Below are 18,123 nucleotides of genomic sequence, written 5' to 3'. Positions count from 1 at the left end.
CAGGGGACAACAAAACCTGGTCCTTGATAATGATGATAAGTCTTACCATCTACTCAAGGAAGAGAATGGAAAAACAGAAATACACTCTGCATATATTTACACACTGGGGAAAGTGCTATGAAGGAAATAAAGCATATACATTTGATGTAGTGATAGAAAACACCAGAAAAAACGATGAGTTCAGACTTTATTCTTAGAGCCATGGTGATCTCTTGAAGGGATTTTTGTAGGAAAATCAAATAATTAAACTTAAAAAGTAATTTTGGGGGTGCCTGGATGGCTCAGTGGGTTGAGCATCCAACTCTTGATTTCACCTCAGGTCATGATCTTAGGTTCCTGAGATCAAGCAGTGCATCAGACTTAGTGCTCACAGGGTAGTCTGCTTCATGATTTTCTCTCTCTCCAGCTCTCTGCTCCGCCCTCCACCTTCATTCTCTCTCTCACTCTCTCTCTTTAAATAAATAAATAAATAAATCATTTTAAACTGATAAGAACAGATACTACACTTGATCTTAGCCAAAAGGCCGAGAAGCGATAATAAATCATTTTAAAAAAGAAATTTTGGTTGCTGTGTGAAATACAGATTGGAAGAAGACATGACTAGAAGAAAGAGCAGTAATATAACTTTTGAAATTTTCTAGGCAAAAGGTGATGGTGAATTGAACTAAGATGGTGACAATAGGTAAAACTTGAGTGCAGAAAGAATAAAAACTTGCAGATAGATTTTATTCATGGTGTAAGCAGAAGGAAAGATCAATGACTCCAGATTTATGGTTCAACTCAGATAGTTATGCCATTTATGGAGAAAGAGAAGACTGGCAAAGGAATAAATTTTAGATGGGGTTAAGGAATTAAATGTTTGATCATGAATATGCTAAGTTCACTATGCCTATAAATGACCTACCCAAAAGGAGGTTTTATATAAAACTTAGATGGTTGATTATAACAGAAATAGCTTAGTTTCAATATATCAGTTTAGGAGATTGTATCTTATAAATGGTTTTAAAGTCATGAAAAATGATGTTCTTATGAGAAAAGAAGGAGAGATCCATTATCAAATCCTGGAAAACTTCAGTATTTAGTTTGGATAAGGAAGAACAAGAAAAAGAGACCAGCAAAAGAGGAAGAAAACTTGGGAAATGAGTTTTCACAGAGGTCAAGGGAATAGGACAAAGAAGTTTCCAGAAGAAAAAAGTGGGAAATAATGGTAAATGTCACTTAGGCACCAAGATGAAAATTGAACCATGATCACGAGTGTTACAGTGATACTGAAAGAACATTCCATGGAATATGTGGTTAAAAGACCAATCAGAGACTTAAAAGCTTTGAAACTGAAAATCAACAATTCCCTAGACTCTTCAGAGAACCAAGGTTACCACAGCTCTAACATCTAAAGCAACAGGCACATATTGGGCATGCTCAAGTTTTGCTTCATGGAATCCACAGCTGGCAGGAACACTTAAATGGTAATTACAGAATTCCTAGGGACTGAGTCTGAGTTAGTATGAAACTGAGAAACTCCAGGGGACTGAAGTCATGGGGAGGATCCTACACTTTTGCAGGCTTTCCCTCCAGAAACCCCAGTAGATCCTTAGGGTGAGGATCTGAGAATAATCCTCTTACAGCTCTGGAGTGGAAGAATAGTCACTGTGAAATACTCTTAGACTCTTCTCACTAACAAAAACCCAATTTCTCCAAGTAGTAGGAACCCCCAAGAGGACAACTCTGAAACCTTATTCCAGCCAGAGAAAAGGAATTCTGCTTCACCCCCGCCCCCCAATTCTAGGCTTCTTGTCTCACCTAAGAAAGAAGAAAATCAAAAACAGATAGAAATACAGTCATCAGGGTCTGGGCTTCAAGGAAACAGAAAGGGAACACTACAGCCATGGAAAGAAGTGGGAAAGAAGAGAAAAGGTAGAGCCTGGAAAAGTTAGAAACATTTGTGAAGAACCACCTGAGACATAGGACCAAGATCATGACCACAACATCAACAAGATTTCAGAATATTAATAGAGAGCTAGAAGAGCTGTAAAGGACACAGGCTTTCTCTAAGGAACAGTAAAAATGGAAGCCACAATGCCATGAAAAGAGATGAAAACAAAATGATAGAGGAATCTGAAAACTTTGGTACCTCTGGCCAATATAAACATTAAACACAGCTCAGCTTCTAACCAGATTAGTGTAAATCCTTGTGCTAAATGTCTGTGTCACTCAGTACCTATTACCCAGTATAACATGATATCTAGCTTTCAATAAAAAATTACGGGGCATACCAAGAGATAAGAAGAGACACAATCTGAAGTTTCGGGGTAATTATCAGAAACAGACTCATGTAAAACACAGATATGGGGAAAAAAAGAATTTAACCATGATTAATATGTTAAGGATGCTAACAGAAAAAAATAGAAAGTATGCAAGACTGGACAGTAATACCAATAAAGAGAAGGAAACTATAGGAAATAACCTAAAAATGAAAGAAACAATAACCGAAATGAAGAATGACTTTGATGCAATCATTAGTAAATTTGACACAGGTGAGAAAATAATTTGAATTTGGAGATGGTTCAATCAAAATTTTACAAAATGAAATAGAAGGACAAAAATACCAGGAGAAGAAAGATGGAGCAGAAGAAATATTTGAAGTAATAGTGGTTGAAAACTTTCTAGAATCATTGACAGATACCACACCACAGATCCAGAAAGTTCAGAAAACAAAAGAGGTTAAATATAAAAAAAACAAAAACAAAAACAAAACACTAAAGTATGTATCAAACTGCAGAAAATCTAAGACAAAGATAAAATCTTAAAGAAAGTCAGAGAGAAAATATACCTTACCTACACAAGAACAAGAATAAAATTTAACTTGACCTTCTCTTCAGAAATCATACAAGAGGAGAGTGGAATGAAATATTTAATTTATTGAAGGAGAGAAAACCCACTGACCTAAAATTATATATATCCAGTGAAATAAATCTTTAAAAGTTAAGTAGAAATAAAAACTTTCTCAGATAAACAAAAACCAAAAAAGTTAATTGCCAGTAGACTCATCCTGAATAAAATATTAAAAGAAGTTCTTCGGGTAGAAAGAAATCTAGGTCAAAAACATGGATCTATGTAATGAAAGGAAAAGCACTTGAGAGGTAATAAGTTAAAGTCTATAAAGTCTTTTATTTTTTATTCATAGTTAAAAGATAATTTTAATACAACAATACTATCCCTGTATTGGATAATTATAACATATGGATAAGATAAATGAAAGACAGCAACATCAGAAGGAACAGATATGAAATATTGAAAATACTGTTTTATGGTAATATAAAAAGCTCAATTAAAAGCAGAGAGTCAGAAAAAGACAAAGGACAAATGCAGTGAATAGAAATATTTATAAAGGTGATAGATTTTAATCTAGCTATATCAATAACCACTATCATTTGTGAATGGTTTCAACATGCCAGTTACAAGACAAAGATTATCTATTGATTTAAAGCAGCAAAAGTAAGAAGACGCAACTTTATGCTATCTATAAGAAACACATTTTAAATGTAAAGATTCAGGTGAAAAGTAAAAGAATGGGGTAAAGTATACTAACCTAATATTTGCCAAAAGAAAACAGGAGTTGCTGTATTTTTTTTTTTAAGATTGATTGATTGAATGATGAGAGAAAGAGCATGAGCAGTAGGGTCAGAGGGAAAGAGAGAGAGAATCTCAACCAGGCTCTGCACTGAGCATGAAGCCAACATGGGGCTCGATCCCACCACTCTGAGATCACAACCTGAGCCGGAACCAAGAGTCAGATGTTTAACCAATGTGCCACCCGGGCACCCCAGAGTTCCTACAAGAACTTCAGAGTAAGGAAAGTCATGAGGGATAAAGAAGGGCATTACGATAAGGAAAAGAGGATACCATTCTAAGAAGACATAACGATCCCAAACATGTATGCACATAATAACAAATCATCTCCGTATAAGAAACAAAAGTAAAAGAACTGAAAGGAGAAACAGACAAATCATCTCTCATAGATAGTACCAGCAGATAGAAGGAAGTAAGGAGAGATAACCTGAACAGCAGGGTAGCAATATCAATCAACATGATCATATTGATGTTTGTAGAATACTCTATCCAAAACAGTGGAATACAAATGGAACATTCCCCAAGATAGAAATACACCATAACAAATTAAAGGAATGGTAACCTGATAAAGTTGTGTTCTCAGACTGCAACAGAATTAAACTAGAAATCAATAACAGAAAAAGAATTGGAACATTGTTTTTAATATTTAGAAATTATAACACATACTGCTACATAATGTATAGATTAAAGAAGATCTTAAGATCAATTACAAAATATTTAGACCTACATAAGAATAAAAACACCACTTTTAGTTTGAAGGTGTAATGAAAGCAATGTTTAGAAAGAAATTTATAGTATTAAATGCATGTGTTGGAAAAAATATCTAAAATCAATAAGCCAAGTTTCCCTTTTAGATAACTAGACAAAGGAGAGCAAATTAAGCCTGCAGAGAGCAGAACTCAGGATATCATAAATATTGGAGCAGGAACCAACAAAATCAAAAATAGGAAAACAGTGGTGAAAGTCAACAAAACAAAAACTGGTTCTTTGAAAAGATATAAAATTAATAAATGTCTTGACAGGTTAATGAAGAAAAAGGAGAAAAGACACAAATATTGATATACAAAGTGAACGAAGTGGTAAAGTCTATTGATCCCATGGTTCAGGAATCAGGAGTATTACAAATAGTTTTGTACCACAAATCTGATAGTTTAGATGAAATAAATCAGTTTTTTGGGCAACATGATCTATCAAAATTCATCCAAATGAAAATAGAAAACTTAGTCTTACATCTGTAAACAAAGTTATCTTAATATTTAAAAAACTAAAAACAAATTAAATCCACCATACTCAGAATTTTTCTCAAATAAATCCTAGTAAATGATTAAAGAGAAGTAATACCTGTTCCCTACCATCTTCTCCAGCAACAACAGAAGAGGAGGAAAGGCTTCCCAAAACATTTCATGATACCAACATTAGCCTAATTACCAAAACCAGATAAAAAACACTACAAGAAAAGAATACCACAGAACAAGATCTCTTATGAAAATAGATGCAAACATTCTCAAGAAAACAATAGCAAGGGGCGCCTGGGTGGCTCAGTGGGTTAAAGTCTCTGCCTTCAGCTCAGGTCATGATCCCAGGGTCCTGGGATCAAAACCCACATCGGGCTCTCTGCTCAGCAGGGAGCCTGCTTCCTCCTCTCTCTCTCTGCCTGCTTCTCTGCCTACTTGTGATCTCTATCTGTCAAATAAGTAAATAAAATCTTTAAAAAAAAAAAGAAAAGAAAACAATAGGAAATCAAATTCAACAACATACAAAAAGAATTATATACTGCACCTAGGTAGGGTTTATCCCAGGTATGCAAGGCTATTTCAGCAATCAAAAATTCGACCAATGTAACCTACCATACCAACAGCCTAAGAAGAAAAAAATCACATGATCATACCAGTAAATATAGTAAAAGTATTTGACAAAATCCAACACCTATTCATGGCAAAAACACTTAGCAAACCATAAATAAAGGGAAGCTTTCTCAATTTGATAAAGGACATTTACAAAAAATTCTTGCAGTTAGTATCGTACTTAAGAATAAGAAATGGGATGATTCCGCTCAAGATCAGAAATAAGGCAAAGATGTCCTCTCTCCCCACTTCACCAACTTACTGGAAGTTCTAGCTAACACTATTAGAGAATGAAAAGATATAAGAACTTAATAGGTTGAAAGAAATAAATAAAAGTCTCCTTGTTGGTCTGGGTAAAAAAACAAAAACAAAAACAAAACTCCCCCAAAGTTAACAAAGACATCCTGAAAACCAGTAAAGCAAGGTCATAAAATATAAGATGAATGAATAAAAATTTATTCCTTTCCTACCTATCGGCAATGGATGCTATAATTTGGAATTTGAAAATAAAACAAAATGTACAACACATTAGCACTCTTCTCTAAAAGAAATATTAGGTATGAGTCTAACAAAATGTGTGCAGGATAGACATGTAAAAAGTTAAAAAATTGGTAAAATAAATCAAAGATGTAAGTAGTTTCAGAAATGAGTAGAGACTGTAAGACTACAGGCAGAAGGAACTATACATAAACAGTGTACTTTAGTTAATATAGTAATTCACTGTAAGGATATGAATTAACCATTTTGAAACTACTGCACATGTACACAGGTATTGAACAAATAAACTGATGTAGAATGATGGGAGCCAAGTGTCTCACATCAGAGAGGAATATTACAGATCAGTAAGGGAGGAAGGCTAAAATAAAACGTAGCCTGGATTGGAGTCAGAGATCCAGTATAAACTCACATTTCTTTAATATAGATACAGATAAATACATATTATAGAAGTAATAATAGATTCATGTGTGTTTACATGGATTAGAATGTACATATTTATTTCCTAGTTCTATCTGCTAAGAAAGCCTAGGAAAAATGATATACCAAAAGAAAAAAAGAAAGAAAAAAGAAAAAAAAAAAAAGAAAACTGATATACCAGTAACAAAAAACAAAGTCACTCCTCTAATTCTGGTTTCTAATACTAGTCTCCAATAAAAGGAACCAGGGCTCACTGGAGAAATGACTGGTGCTAAAACTGGGGCAGGAAATATACAAGATGAGACTAGAACAACTTGTAACTCCAGAAAGTATGGAAATGTTCAAAAAACAACAATAACAACAATGACCAAAAAAAAAAAAAAATTGGAGATATGTCAAAAGAACATAGGAGCCAACTGAAAGATTTCCCGATGGCCAAAGCACAAATAATTTGAGGACAAAATAAGCCTTAAAGTATTGGAAATTAGCTTATGGAATAAATAATCATAAGTCCAATGCTGACATAAAAAATGATAGATAAAAAATGGGAAAAAATAGACAAATTTTCCATTCAAATGTTCCCAAATAATTTATATAGCTATTTCCCTTCAAGAAGATACAACATTATCCCCCAACCCTTAATTATGGGCTGTACATAGAGAATATGAAGAAGCTAAGAAGCTAAAAGGACAAAAATCTTTAAAAGTTTCCTGGGGATATGGGGTGCCTGGGTGGTTCAGTGGGTTAAATGTATGCCTTTGGCTTAGGTCATGATCCCAGGGTCTTGGGAATCAAGTCCTGTGTCAGTCTCTCCATGCAGTGGGGAGTCTGCTTCTACCTCTTCCTCTGTCCCTCTCCCCCTACTTGTGCTCTCTTTCTCTCTATCAAACAAATAAAATCTTAAAAAAAAAAATTCCTGGGAATAAATAAGGTTGACATTTCTTTGGAGAAGAGAAGTCTGCCTAGAATGGAAAGTAATATGAAAATACAATAAAAAGCACACATTGCATTAAGATAGGTTCATTCAAGTCATCCGAGGATCTTTTAGGATTTGCTATTATATATCTCAATGTAACTTACCAAATTGATCAAGCAAAAGAAAATAAATGTTATTGCCTTAGCAAATATAAAAAAGAATATGATAAATTTTAGCATGTATCTGGATCACAATTCTCAGAATGTTAGAAATAAAGAAAATTTCTTAACTTGATGAAGATTATATTTCAAATATCTGTATCAAGCCTCATTCTTCTAATGGAGACTCAACACAAAGATCAAAGATGCTTTCTACTACACTATTGTTAAAGATAGTTCTAGACAGCTTAGCAAACACAGTAAATAAAAAAATAAGAGGCACAAACATTGAGAGGTATTATAAAAACTTTATTTATAGGAGCTGTGTTTACTTATATAGAAAATCTAAATAATCACAGAAAAGTGCAAGAATTTATAAGCACAGTTCACCACATTTGCCAGACACAAACAAAAAAATTAAGTGCATCACTATATCAGCTATAATCACTTAGAAAATAGATACTAATTAAAATCATAGAGCTGCAAGTTACCTAAGAAAATAATATGGAAGTCATAACATATTTACACTTTTTAATCTTATTAATGGACATCTGAGAAACATAACTACAAAAACCAAAGAGAAGAGACTCCTCTAATTAGATTTAAATGTACCCAAAAGCCACTGACATCAAAACCAAAGAACTAAAAAAACTAAATGATGTCAGGTGACCTTAAGCAATAACAAGTCAAAACCAGATGAAGAACAGATACATTGTCAAATATTGTGATCTGATTTGAGTTTGTGTCTAGAAAACATGGTGGATAACAAAGAGGTTCCATAATCAGTTACTAACAGGGGAGAAGACTGATGACCAGAAGGTAATGGGAATCTGACATATCATGGGAAGAAAAAAATATATAATACAAATATATTTAAACTTACATAAAATGTATATTTTAAAAATCAAATTAAAATTAAAATAAGTAAAAAAATATTATATCTCTTTCCAGTTTTCTAACAAGCTCCCAGGTGAGGCTAATACTGCTGGTCCACGATCTATACTTTAAGAAGCAAGAATATGGGAAAGTATCAGTAACCTCATGTGGTGGCTTGAAATCATATCAAAGTAGCTACATTGAGGTCTTTCTCAGGATCTCATCCTCTGTTTGGTTCTGGGTTAGGAATGGCTACAAGAGAAATGATCTAGAAGGCAGAGTTGAAAATTAGTTCTCTTGACTTTGAGAAGGTTCATGTAACATCAGGAACTGGTATAGCTCATGCACATTGCTACCAACCAGCTGGCTTCCCTGGTTGGTAGGTGGCGGTGGTCAGGTCCTGTAACTCCTGTTGGATCTCTTCATTTAGCTTCTACAAATCATGGGCCAGGTTCACATGTGGTTGTATGGTAAACTGCACCTGCATCATTACCCACATCCTCCAACATGGAGGCATGGAGGCAGTGAGTGAGCCATGGGGTGGACACCAGTCATCCACATGAGTTGCAGTTTTTCCTGCTTTCCCCCATATTACGTCCATCAACTCTTCCAACTGTTGACCTAGCACACATCAGACCCAGCTCCTGAGGCAGGGCAACAGTCTTACACAGAATGTTTAACCAGCTCCCAGGATTGCATGTGGTCAAATCTCTCCATCAACTATGTAGGGATTCTGCTGCTCTGCCCAAGCCCAAACTAATCCACCCTCAGGCTTTTGGTGGTAGGGAGATAACGTCTTTAGAAAGACCCTAAACTAGAAAATGTGAATAAATTATGATGGCTATACTCACATTAAAATCCAGCACTACTCATTGTAGACAAAAGTAACAGACAGATGTCATTTAAGGAGAAGATATTGCCAACTTTTAACCAGAACACATGCACATTTAGGATATTCCAACATTTTTTTTTTTTTTTTTTTTTTAAAGATTTTATTTATTTGTCATAGAGAGAGAAGCGAGAGTGAGCACAGGCAGACAGAGTGGCAGGCAGAGGCAGAGGGAGAAGCAGGCTCCCTGCCAAGCAAGGAGCCCGATGTGGGACTCGATCCCAGGACGCTGGGATCATGACCTGAGCCGAAGGCAGCTGCTTAACCAACTGAGCCACCCAGGCGTCCCAGGATATTCCAACATTTTAAAGACTACTAAAAATTGACAAGAAGACACAAAACCAAATAGAAAAGCAGTCAAGATATATGAAGAGACAATTCGCGGAAGGAACCGCTGATATGGTTTTAAAAGACAGACTCACTGTAACTAGGTAAATTTTCTAAAAGTGCAATGAGAGAATCCTTTATACCCATAAAAGGAACAAAATTCAGATAATACCAAGTCTTGGAAGAAACGGGGAAGCCTGGCACACAAGGGAAATATAAACTGCTATAATCATTCCTGAGAGTCATCTGACTAGCATTTAATGAAATTAAATTTGCACACCCTGTGTCACACCCTTGGGGTTCTCATCACCTCCTTTCCCACCCCAACAATTCACGTAGCAAAGGTACTGGGATCAGGGAGGATGGGACATGGAGCAGCCCCACAGCTTATCACTGTGGGACAGAATAAGGAAAAGGTGGTAGATGACCCTTCTAGAACATTATGCAGTTCTTAGAATAATTAACTCACTGCTCCAGAAACAAATAAATCTAAAGAGAGAAAAAAATGTTAAGTGCAAGATCTATAGTTCAACTTCACCAATGTGAGTTAAAATACATATATAGAAAAGTCATGCTGACATATTTGTCTTCAAGAATATATAATCTACAGGACCATAGTAAACATTTTATAGTGGGTTGCTTATGAGGAAGTAAAAGGGGGAATGTGCTTGGTACTGAAGGGGAAAAAAATCAAGGAAGAATATGATTAAATTCAGCACCTTTATCTGAGGTTCAAATAAAGTAGAACAAGGGAAGGGAAGAAGGGAGATAAGGAGAAGCCCTTCAAGACATTTGCATAGCAATCTGAGAGCTGAATCCTTCTGGAGCTTCTACATTTTCCCCAGGAGTTTCTTGTTCTAATTCTCAGTCAAGTCAGACATTTCCTGGATTCCCTTTCACACATCGATAGGTGGCAAATTGATTTTCGAGCTCCTGGTCAAGCACACAGCATCAAGCTGGCTTCCATCTTGTCCTGTTCTTATGGCTCATCATATGATCATATAGATCAGCCCACTGCTTTGATCTCTGACACTTTGAAGAGACGGACTAAGAAAACTATTTTTTAGTACCCAGAACATACCACTTCCAAATATGCACCTCTTCATTTTTTGACCTTTTCTTAGCCATTTTTCTTGTGGGAACTAGCCATCCCACAATTCTACATAGCAGCATCAGTCTCCCAAGCCCACTCCAATCCCCACATTCCCAAACACCCATTTGGTGCCACAGAAAGATCTTCATGATGAAATTAGGAAATGGCACCACTCTCTGACCAGAAAAGCACACTCATACCACAGGAAAGCTGCTTAATGTGTTGTTCATACAGACATGGACTTCACAGGAGATCTGGAAGAGGATGTAGAATCAATAAAAGATCTTCCTTCTTACCTTTAGATAAGTAAGCTAGTGTTGGTTCAGACAGCAAAGCATGGGGTGGTTAGCAAGGTGAATTTTCAGAAGCAGTCTTTCCATAAGCTTTGCATTCAGTAGAAATGTCTCCCAGATTTTGGCAACAGATTTTTATGTTGTCTTTTTATACCAGGTTTGGGTTTGCAGAAGCTATTACAGAGTATTACAGTATCCTCCCCAAAGTCATTTAAAAAAGAACCTCGCTTTCTCTGATTCTAATCATATAAGCTTTTAGTACAAGCTATAAACCATAAATTTCTACCTCACTGCTTCTCTTTTTTTTTCTTTATAGCTTTCAAAGCACTAGGTTTTCATTACTTCTTTATTTCATTTTTTTTTCTTCTAAATCTCTTTTACTTTCTGCTAATACAGGAACTCACCTGTTCTTTCTTCCCATCTTCTCTCACATGGTGTCTGAGGTTTTCCGACCTGGGATGCAGTTTGTTTTTGTCTTTTCCTACATGATGGTAACAGCTTGAAATGTTCCCTCTTCGGGCTCCATTTAGAGTTCCAGTTTCACATCATGGCAAGTTAATTACACAATATAATACTGAAATATTGAAGAGTGCTTAATAGGGCCCCACAGCAGGTAGTGGCAGACTGGAATGTTCAGCTTCCAGCTCAGGCTGGCTAGTCGCATCTTCAACCTTCCAAATAAATTATTTAGAAAATACCATTCCTCCTCTCACTAGAGCACAAGCTAGGAGGAGAAAAAAGAAAAAAAAAAAAGAAAAGAAAGAAAGAAATCAGAGTCTTTGACTCCTCAATTGACATAAATCACTATTTATTTAGGGTGGCTGACCATTTACCAGCTGTATATGAATACATTGTTTCTCCGAGTTACATTAAAGAGCCCTAACTTTGATAGAACCACCACATTTTTTTCCCCAAGAGATTTTGGCAATTACACCAACACATGAAAAGTATTTTTTTTAACCTATACTTGTGTTTTAGCCTTTGGTTTAGTCCACACACGGATGAGTCTCAAGACAGAACTTAAGCACACCAAAAGAAGGCAAAAAGAAGCAATGACTTGAGAATTTTCAAAATGACCAGTGCCCCTGCCTCTTTCGCTAGAGATTGGTTTGTGTGCATCTATTAGAACTCCTCCTGCTGTTCTTTACTTCTTGACAAATTACGAGTTGTCATTATATTGTAAATAACAGTTGGGGAATATGTAATGAAAACTCTCATGGGCCGAGGAAAGCATCACATTATTAATTTGTCAGAAATGCTATTACCTAGAGAACTGATTTTAAAATTGTAGCTTTTGTAACATGGTATCAGCAATGCACATTCAGCAGCACTTAGCAACACCAGGACATGCATGGGGAGAACACAGCCAATGGGATTCCCCACCCCAAAACTGCCAATAATATCTATTGGAGATTAAAAGGGCAAAACAATTTTGGGGGGAAGTTTTCACTTAGAAATCCAGCTTTCTATCTCATGTTTCTCATTTTAAATCTTTTAATGCTGTGGAATTGCTGATATTTGACCTACAAGAAATAGGGGAAGAAACCACCCTGTGGTTCTGGCTACCTTCACTTGGACAAAATCACATTCTCCTACTTCTCAGGAAACATATTATTAGCCAGAAAGTGAAAAAGCAAGTTTAGAGTTCACAGAAAGTTATGAAGGCCAAAGTCACATGCCTGTAATTTTTAAAGTATATCAGTAGAGATCCCAGTTCCTATCTAATGCTTTACCCGGGCTCAGCAAGGACCCATGGGGCAGTTCTTCTAGTATTTCTCATGCAACAGCACATAATTCATGAGATCATTACCCTGAGCCCTTGCAATGGTTGTTTTGTCAAGCTTTCAGATTATGGATCTCAGCGAAAGGGAAAAATCAAAGGGTTGAGTAAGAAATCTTCTGCTCTACCTAATGTCCAAACACCCTTTGCACATACAATCATGAGGTCAGGAGAATGATCTGTCTTATCTTCCTACTCTTTATTCAGAATTGCTACCACACCATAGAGAATGTAAAAAATTCATAATTCATACACGATATCTGGTTTTTGTGGGCTGGAGTAAGTATATATTCTGCTTTTGTAAAAGTGTATCAGGACCAAAGTCAAGATTCTGATTATGATACTACATTAGAAGAAGCTCTCTGTACTCTGTTTGCAACTTCTAATGAGCCTTCCACTATTTTGAATAAAAGTTATATATTCTTTCCCACTTTGCCAAAGATCAGTTGACCATATGATTTCACTCATGTGTGGAATTTAAGAAACAAAACAAATAAACATAGGGGGAGGCGGGGAGAGAGAAAGAGTGGGAAGCAAAGTGTCAGAGACCCTTCACTATGGAGAACAAACCGAGGGTTGAGGGAGGGCGGGAGGTGGGGACAGGCTGACGGGTGATGCGGATTAAGATGTCGGATGAGCACTAGGCATTGTACGTAAGTGATGAATCATTGAATTCTATACCTGAAACCAATTTTACCCTACATGTTAACCAAATAGAATGTAAATAAAAACTTGAAATCAGAAAAGGTTCTATATAAAATCTCCTATAAAGTACTTGTAACCTTTGTCTTTTGACCTGTAACCATTTGCAGCTATATCACTGATTTAATATGCCAACAGTGAGACCCTTTCAAAAGGTCTGGAAAGAGGCAGTCTAGTTTCATAACTTTTTTTTTTTAAAGATTTTATTTATTTATTTGACAGACAGAGATCACAAGTAGGCAGAGAGGCAGGCAGAGAGAGAGAGGAGGAGGCAGGTTCCTTGCTGAACAGAGAGCCCGATGTGGGGCTCGATCCCAGGACACTGGGACCATGACCTCAGCTGAAGGCAGAGGCTTTAACCCACTGAGCCACCCAGGTGCCCCATAGTTTCATAACTTAATTAAGTCACATGTTAGAGTTTCAGAGCATTTCTTATTGCTCTATTTCTTTCTTTCTTTTTTTTTACTAAGATATTATTTATTTATTTGACACACAGAGCAGCTGAGCAGAGAGCCCGATGAGGGGCTGGATTCCAAGACCCTGGGATCATGATCTGAGCCTAAGGCAGAGGCTTTAACCCACTGAGCCACCCAGTGCCCTGCTCTCATTTCTTATTACTTATTACGGTGAATATAGAAAGCAGGATTACCTGTCTTTTGCTTCAAAGCTGTACTAAAATTGTGTATCTTAGAAAATACTGATGATTTTTCCATGAATTTCTATCAAACAAAAGAGAAACTTTTAAAACACTCTGTGTGTTTGTGTGTGTGTGTGTGTGTGTGTGTGTAAAATTACTTTTCTTAATCTATGCCAAGTATTTCTAACTTTCTTTTGCTGTGGGGCAAGGTGGTGGGAATTTTGAAATTGAATTATATGACAATAATAACAAGAAGATTTGATGCCTTTCTGACAGTCATTTTTCTTTTTATTCCACTCCTCCTCTCCTCAGGAGAAAAATTAGAGAGATACAAGCTCTCTGATGGTTATCAACTCCTTTCAAGATTATTTTGCATTTCATAACTGGACCAAGTGTAAAACTTCTGAGTCATAAACCCAAGTGTCACTCCTGAAAAATATCCAAAACTAAGGATTTTATTTGAAGAAGAAGGGCTCTTGTGTGGATCAACAGACCACTCTTTAAAGTGTCCTTGGAAAAGAGGAGATACACTCAACATACAGAAGAATCAAAACACACACTTGAGTGCTTTTTTAGACTTTTTCTAAGGTCCTTGTATAAGCAATATATTAGATTTATTTCTTTCTGTCTTACAAATCTTAGATTACTTAAATGAGTTTTTACCATATAATTATTTCTGATGAGATGCTGAGTTGGACCTTATAATAAAACATTTTTTAGGGGCGCCTGGGTGGCTCAGTGATTTAAAGCCTCTGCCTTCGGCTCAGGTCATGATCCCAGGGTGCTAGGATCGAGCCTGACATCAGGCTCTCTGCTCAGCAGGGAGCCTGCTTCCTCCTCTCTGCCTGCCTCTCTGCCTACTTGTGGTCTCTGTCTGCCAAATAAATAAATAAAATCTCAAAACTTTTTTTTTAATTTTTAAAATATGTCTGAACAAAAGTCTAGAACATAGAATACTCAAGAAAATATACTTTTTTTAATTATCCCAAATCAAAAATTTATCTAAATAAATCAGTCAGAACTTATCATGTGTATATATGTTCTCTAAGAAAAGAGGAAAGTTTAAGTTTTTAACCTTTTGATAAAAAGAAGGTAAGGAAGGAACATACTGGTGGGATTTCCAATTTCTGCTTGAACATGTAAGAATTTCAGTAGTCATCACTCTTGTACTTGCAAGAAATCTGAGCAAATTGAAAACCAGCAATTATTCTTGGACTTTTTAAAGAACTACTTGCAAACCACCATCCCCAAATCTGGAGAAACGGCAAATACAAAGAATCCTTACTGAGATTTGCTTAAATAGACCAGAAGACACTGGAGTCATAAGCAAGTGGGAACAATGAAATAATATCAATAAGGAGCTGCAGGATGAGTCTTGACAGACATAAGAATGAAAAGCTCCTGGGGGCTGTCATCTCAGGGGCTCCCCAAACTTTGATGGGTTTAACTCCAGGAACCCTACGTGGTTGTCACAGTGAAAAACTAGAAAGATCCCTCCATTTCTCTGGCCGGGAGAGAAGATTGATAATCATGAGAAAATACACCTAGAGCATTTTCCATAACAAAGGCCCACTCTCCGAAGGGAGAAAATAACTTAGAAGAGTCATCCCTGTGGGGAAAGAAAATCTCTCCCACTCAGCCTTGAATCGCTTTGCTTTTTGAGAGAAAGGAGCTAAGAAATACTTGTGAAGTTCAAAGGTCAGGGACACAAGTCCATGAAAAAATTGAGATTGATAAGATTACAGAATATTTCCTTTCACTACAGCTTTCTATCTGAGCAAACAGAGCTCTACTGCCTGAATAGTGTGTTACAGCCAAAAGAGCTGCAAGACACAAACTTGGGGAAGTCAAAAGTCAACAGCAGGTATAAAAACAAGGACATTAGAGGAATGGCAGCTTCTGGCACCTATAGCTACAGCAAACATTAAACACGGTCCAACATCTGGCTAGGATAACATAAAACCTTATACAACTCACACCCTGCTACCTCAGTTCCTACGACCTGACACACTAGGTCTGACTATCAACAAAAAAAAAATTACAAAACATGTTCAGGCAAGAAAAAACACAGGCCTGAAGAAATGAATTAAAGATCCAAAACATCTGGATGTCTTCTTTGCAGAATTGTCTGTTCATGTCCTCTGCCCATTTCTTGATTGGATTATTTGTTCTTTGGGTGTTGAGTTTGCTAAGTTCTTTATAGATTTTGGACACTAGCCCTTTATCTGATATGTCATTTGCAAATATCTTCTCCCAGTCTCTCAGTTGTCTTTTCGTTTTGTTAACTGTTTCCTTTGCTGTGCAAAAGCTTTTGATCTTGATAAAATCCCAAAAGTTCATTTTTGCCCTTGCTTCCCTTGCCTTTGGTGATGTTCCTAGGAAGATGTTGCTGCGGCTGAGGTCGAAGAGGTTGCTGCCTGTGTTCTCCTCAAGGATTTTGATGGATTCCTTTCTCACATTGAGATCCTTCATCCATTTTGAGTCTATTTTCGTGTGTGGTGTAAGGAAATGATCCAATTTCATTTTTCTGCATGTGGCTGTCCAATTTTCCCAACACCATTTATTGAAGAGGCTGTCTTTTTTCCATTGGACATTCTTTCCTGCTTTGTCGAAGATGAGTTGACCATAGAGTTGAGGGTCCATTTCTGGGCATTTTGGGTCCATATTCTGTTCCATTGATCTATGTGTCTGTTTTTGTGCCAGTACCATGCTGTCTTGATGACGACAGCTTTGTAATAGATCTTGAAGTCCGGAATTGTGATGCCACCAACTTTGGCTTTCTTTTTCAATATTCCTTTGGCTATTTGAGGTCTTTTCTGGTTCCATATAAATTTTAGGATTATTTGTTCCATTTCTTTGAAAAAAAAATGGATGGTACTTTGATAGGAATTGCATTAAATGTGTAGATTGCTTTAGATAGCATAGACATTTTCACAATATTTATTCTTCCAATCCAGGAGCATGGAATATTTTTCCATTTCTTTGTGTCTTCCTCAATTTCTTTCATGAGTACTTTATAGTTTTCTGAGTATAGATTTTTAGTCTCTTTGGTTAGGTTTATTCCTAGAAGACATCCAGATGGCCAACAGACACATGAAAAAGTGCTCCATATCACTCGGCATCAGGGAAATACAAATCAAAACCACCATGAGATATCACCTCACACCAGTCAGAATGGCTAAAATTAATAAGTCAGGAAATGACAGATGCTGGCGAGGATGCGGAGAAAGGGGAACCCTCCTACACTGTTGGTGGGAATGCAAGCTGGTGCAACCACTCTGGAAAACAGCATGGAGGTTCCTCAAAATGCTGAAAATAGAACTACCCTATGACCCAGCAATTGCACTGTTGGGTATTTACCCTAAAGATACAAACGTAGTGATCCGAAGGGGCACGTGCACCCGAATGTTTATAGCAGCAATGTCTACAATAGCCAAACTATGGAAAGAACCTAGATGTCCATCAACAGACGAATGGATAAAGAAGATGTGGTATATATACACAATGGAATACTATGCAGCCATCAAAAGAAATGAAATCTTGCCATTTGCGACGAGGTGGATGGAACTAGAGGGTATCATGCTTAGCGAAATAAGTCAATCGGAGAAAGACAACTATCATATGATCTCCCTGATATGAGGGAGAGGAGATGCAACATGGGGGGTTGAGGGGGTAGGAGAAGAGTAAATGAAACAAGATGGGATTGGAGGGAGAGAAACCATAAGTGACTCTTAATCTCACAAAACAAACTGAGGGTTGATGGGGGGAGGGGGTTGGGAGAGGGGGGTGGTGTTATGGATATTGGGGAGGGTATGTGCTATGGTGAGTGCTGTGAAGTGTGTAAACCTGGCGATTCGCAGACCTGTACCCCTGGGGATAAAAATATATGTTTATAAAGCTGTAAAAAAAAAAAAAAAAAAAGAAAAAGAAAAAAGAAAGGATGAATACCCAAGTTTTGTAGCAACATGGACAGGACTGGAAGAGATTATGCTGAGTGAAATAAGTCAAGCAGAGAGAGTCAATTATCATATGGTTTCACTTATTTGTGGAGCATAACAAATAG

General features: G+C 36.7%; 1 pseudogene; it reads right to left on the bottom strand.

The window, feature by feature from the left end:
* Positions 1-430: 430 nt before the first annotated feature.
* On the bottom strand, positions 431-536 carry LOC125110207 (uncharacterized; annotated as a pseudogene).
* Between the last annotated feature and the right edge of the window lie 17,587 nt (positions 537-18,123).

Source organism: Lutra lutra, chromosome 9 (genome assembly GCF_902655055.1).
Source record: "Lutra lutra chromosome 9, mLutLut1.2, whole genome shotgun sequence".
Lineage (NCBI taxonomy): Eukaryota > Metazoa > Chordata > Mammalia > Carnivora > Mustelidae > Lutra > Lutra lutra.
This window is presented reverse-complemented; position numbering and strand designations above follow the sequence as displayed.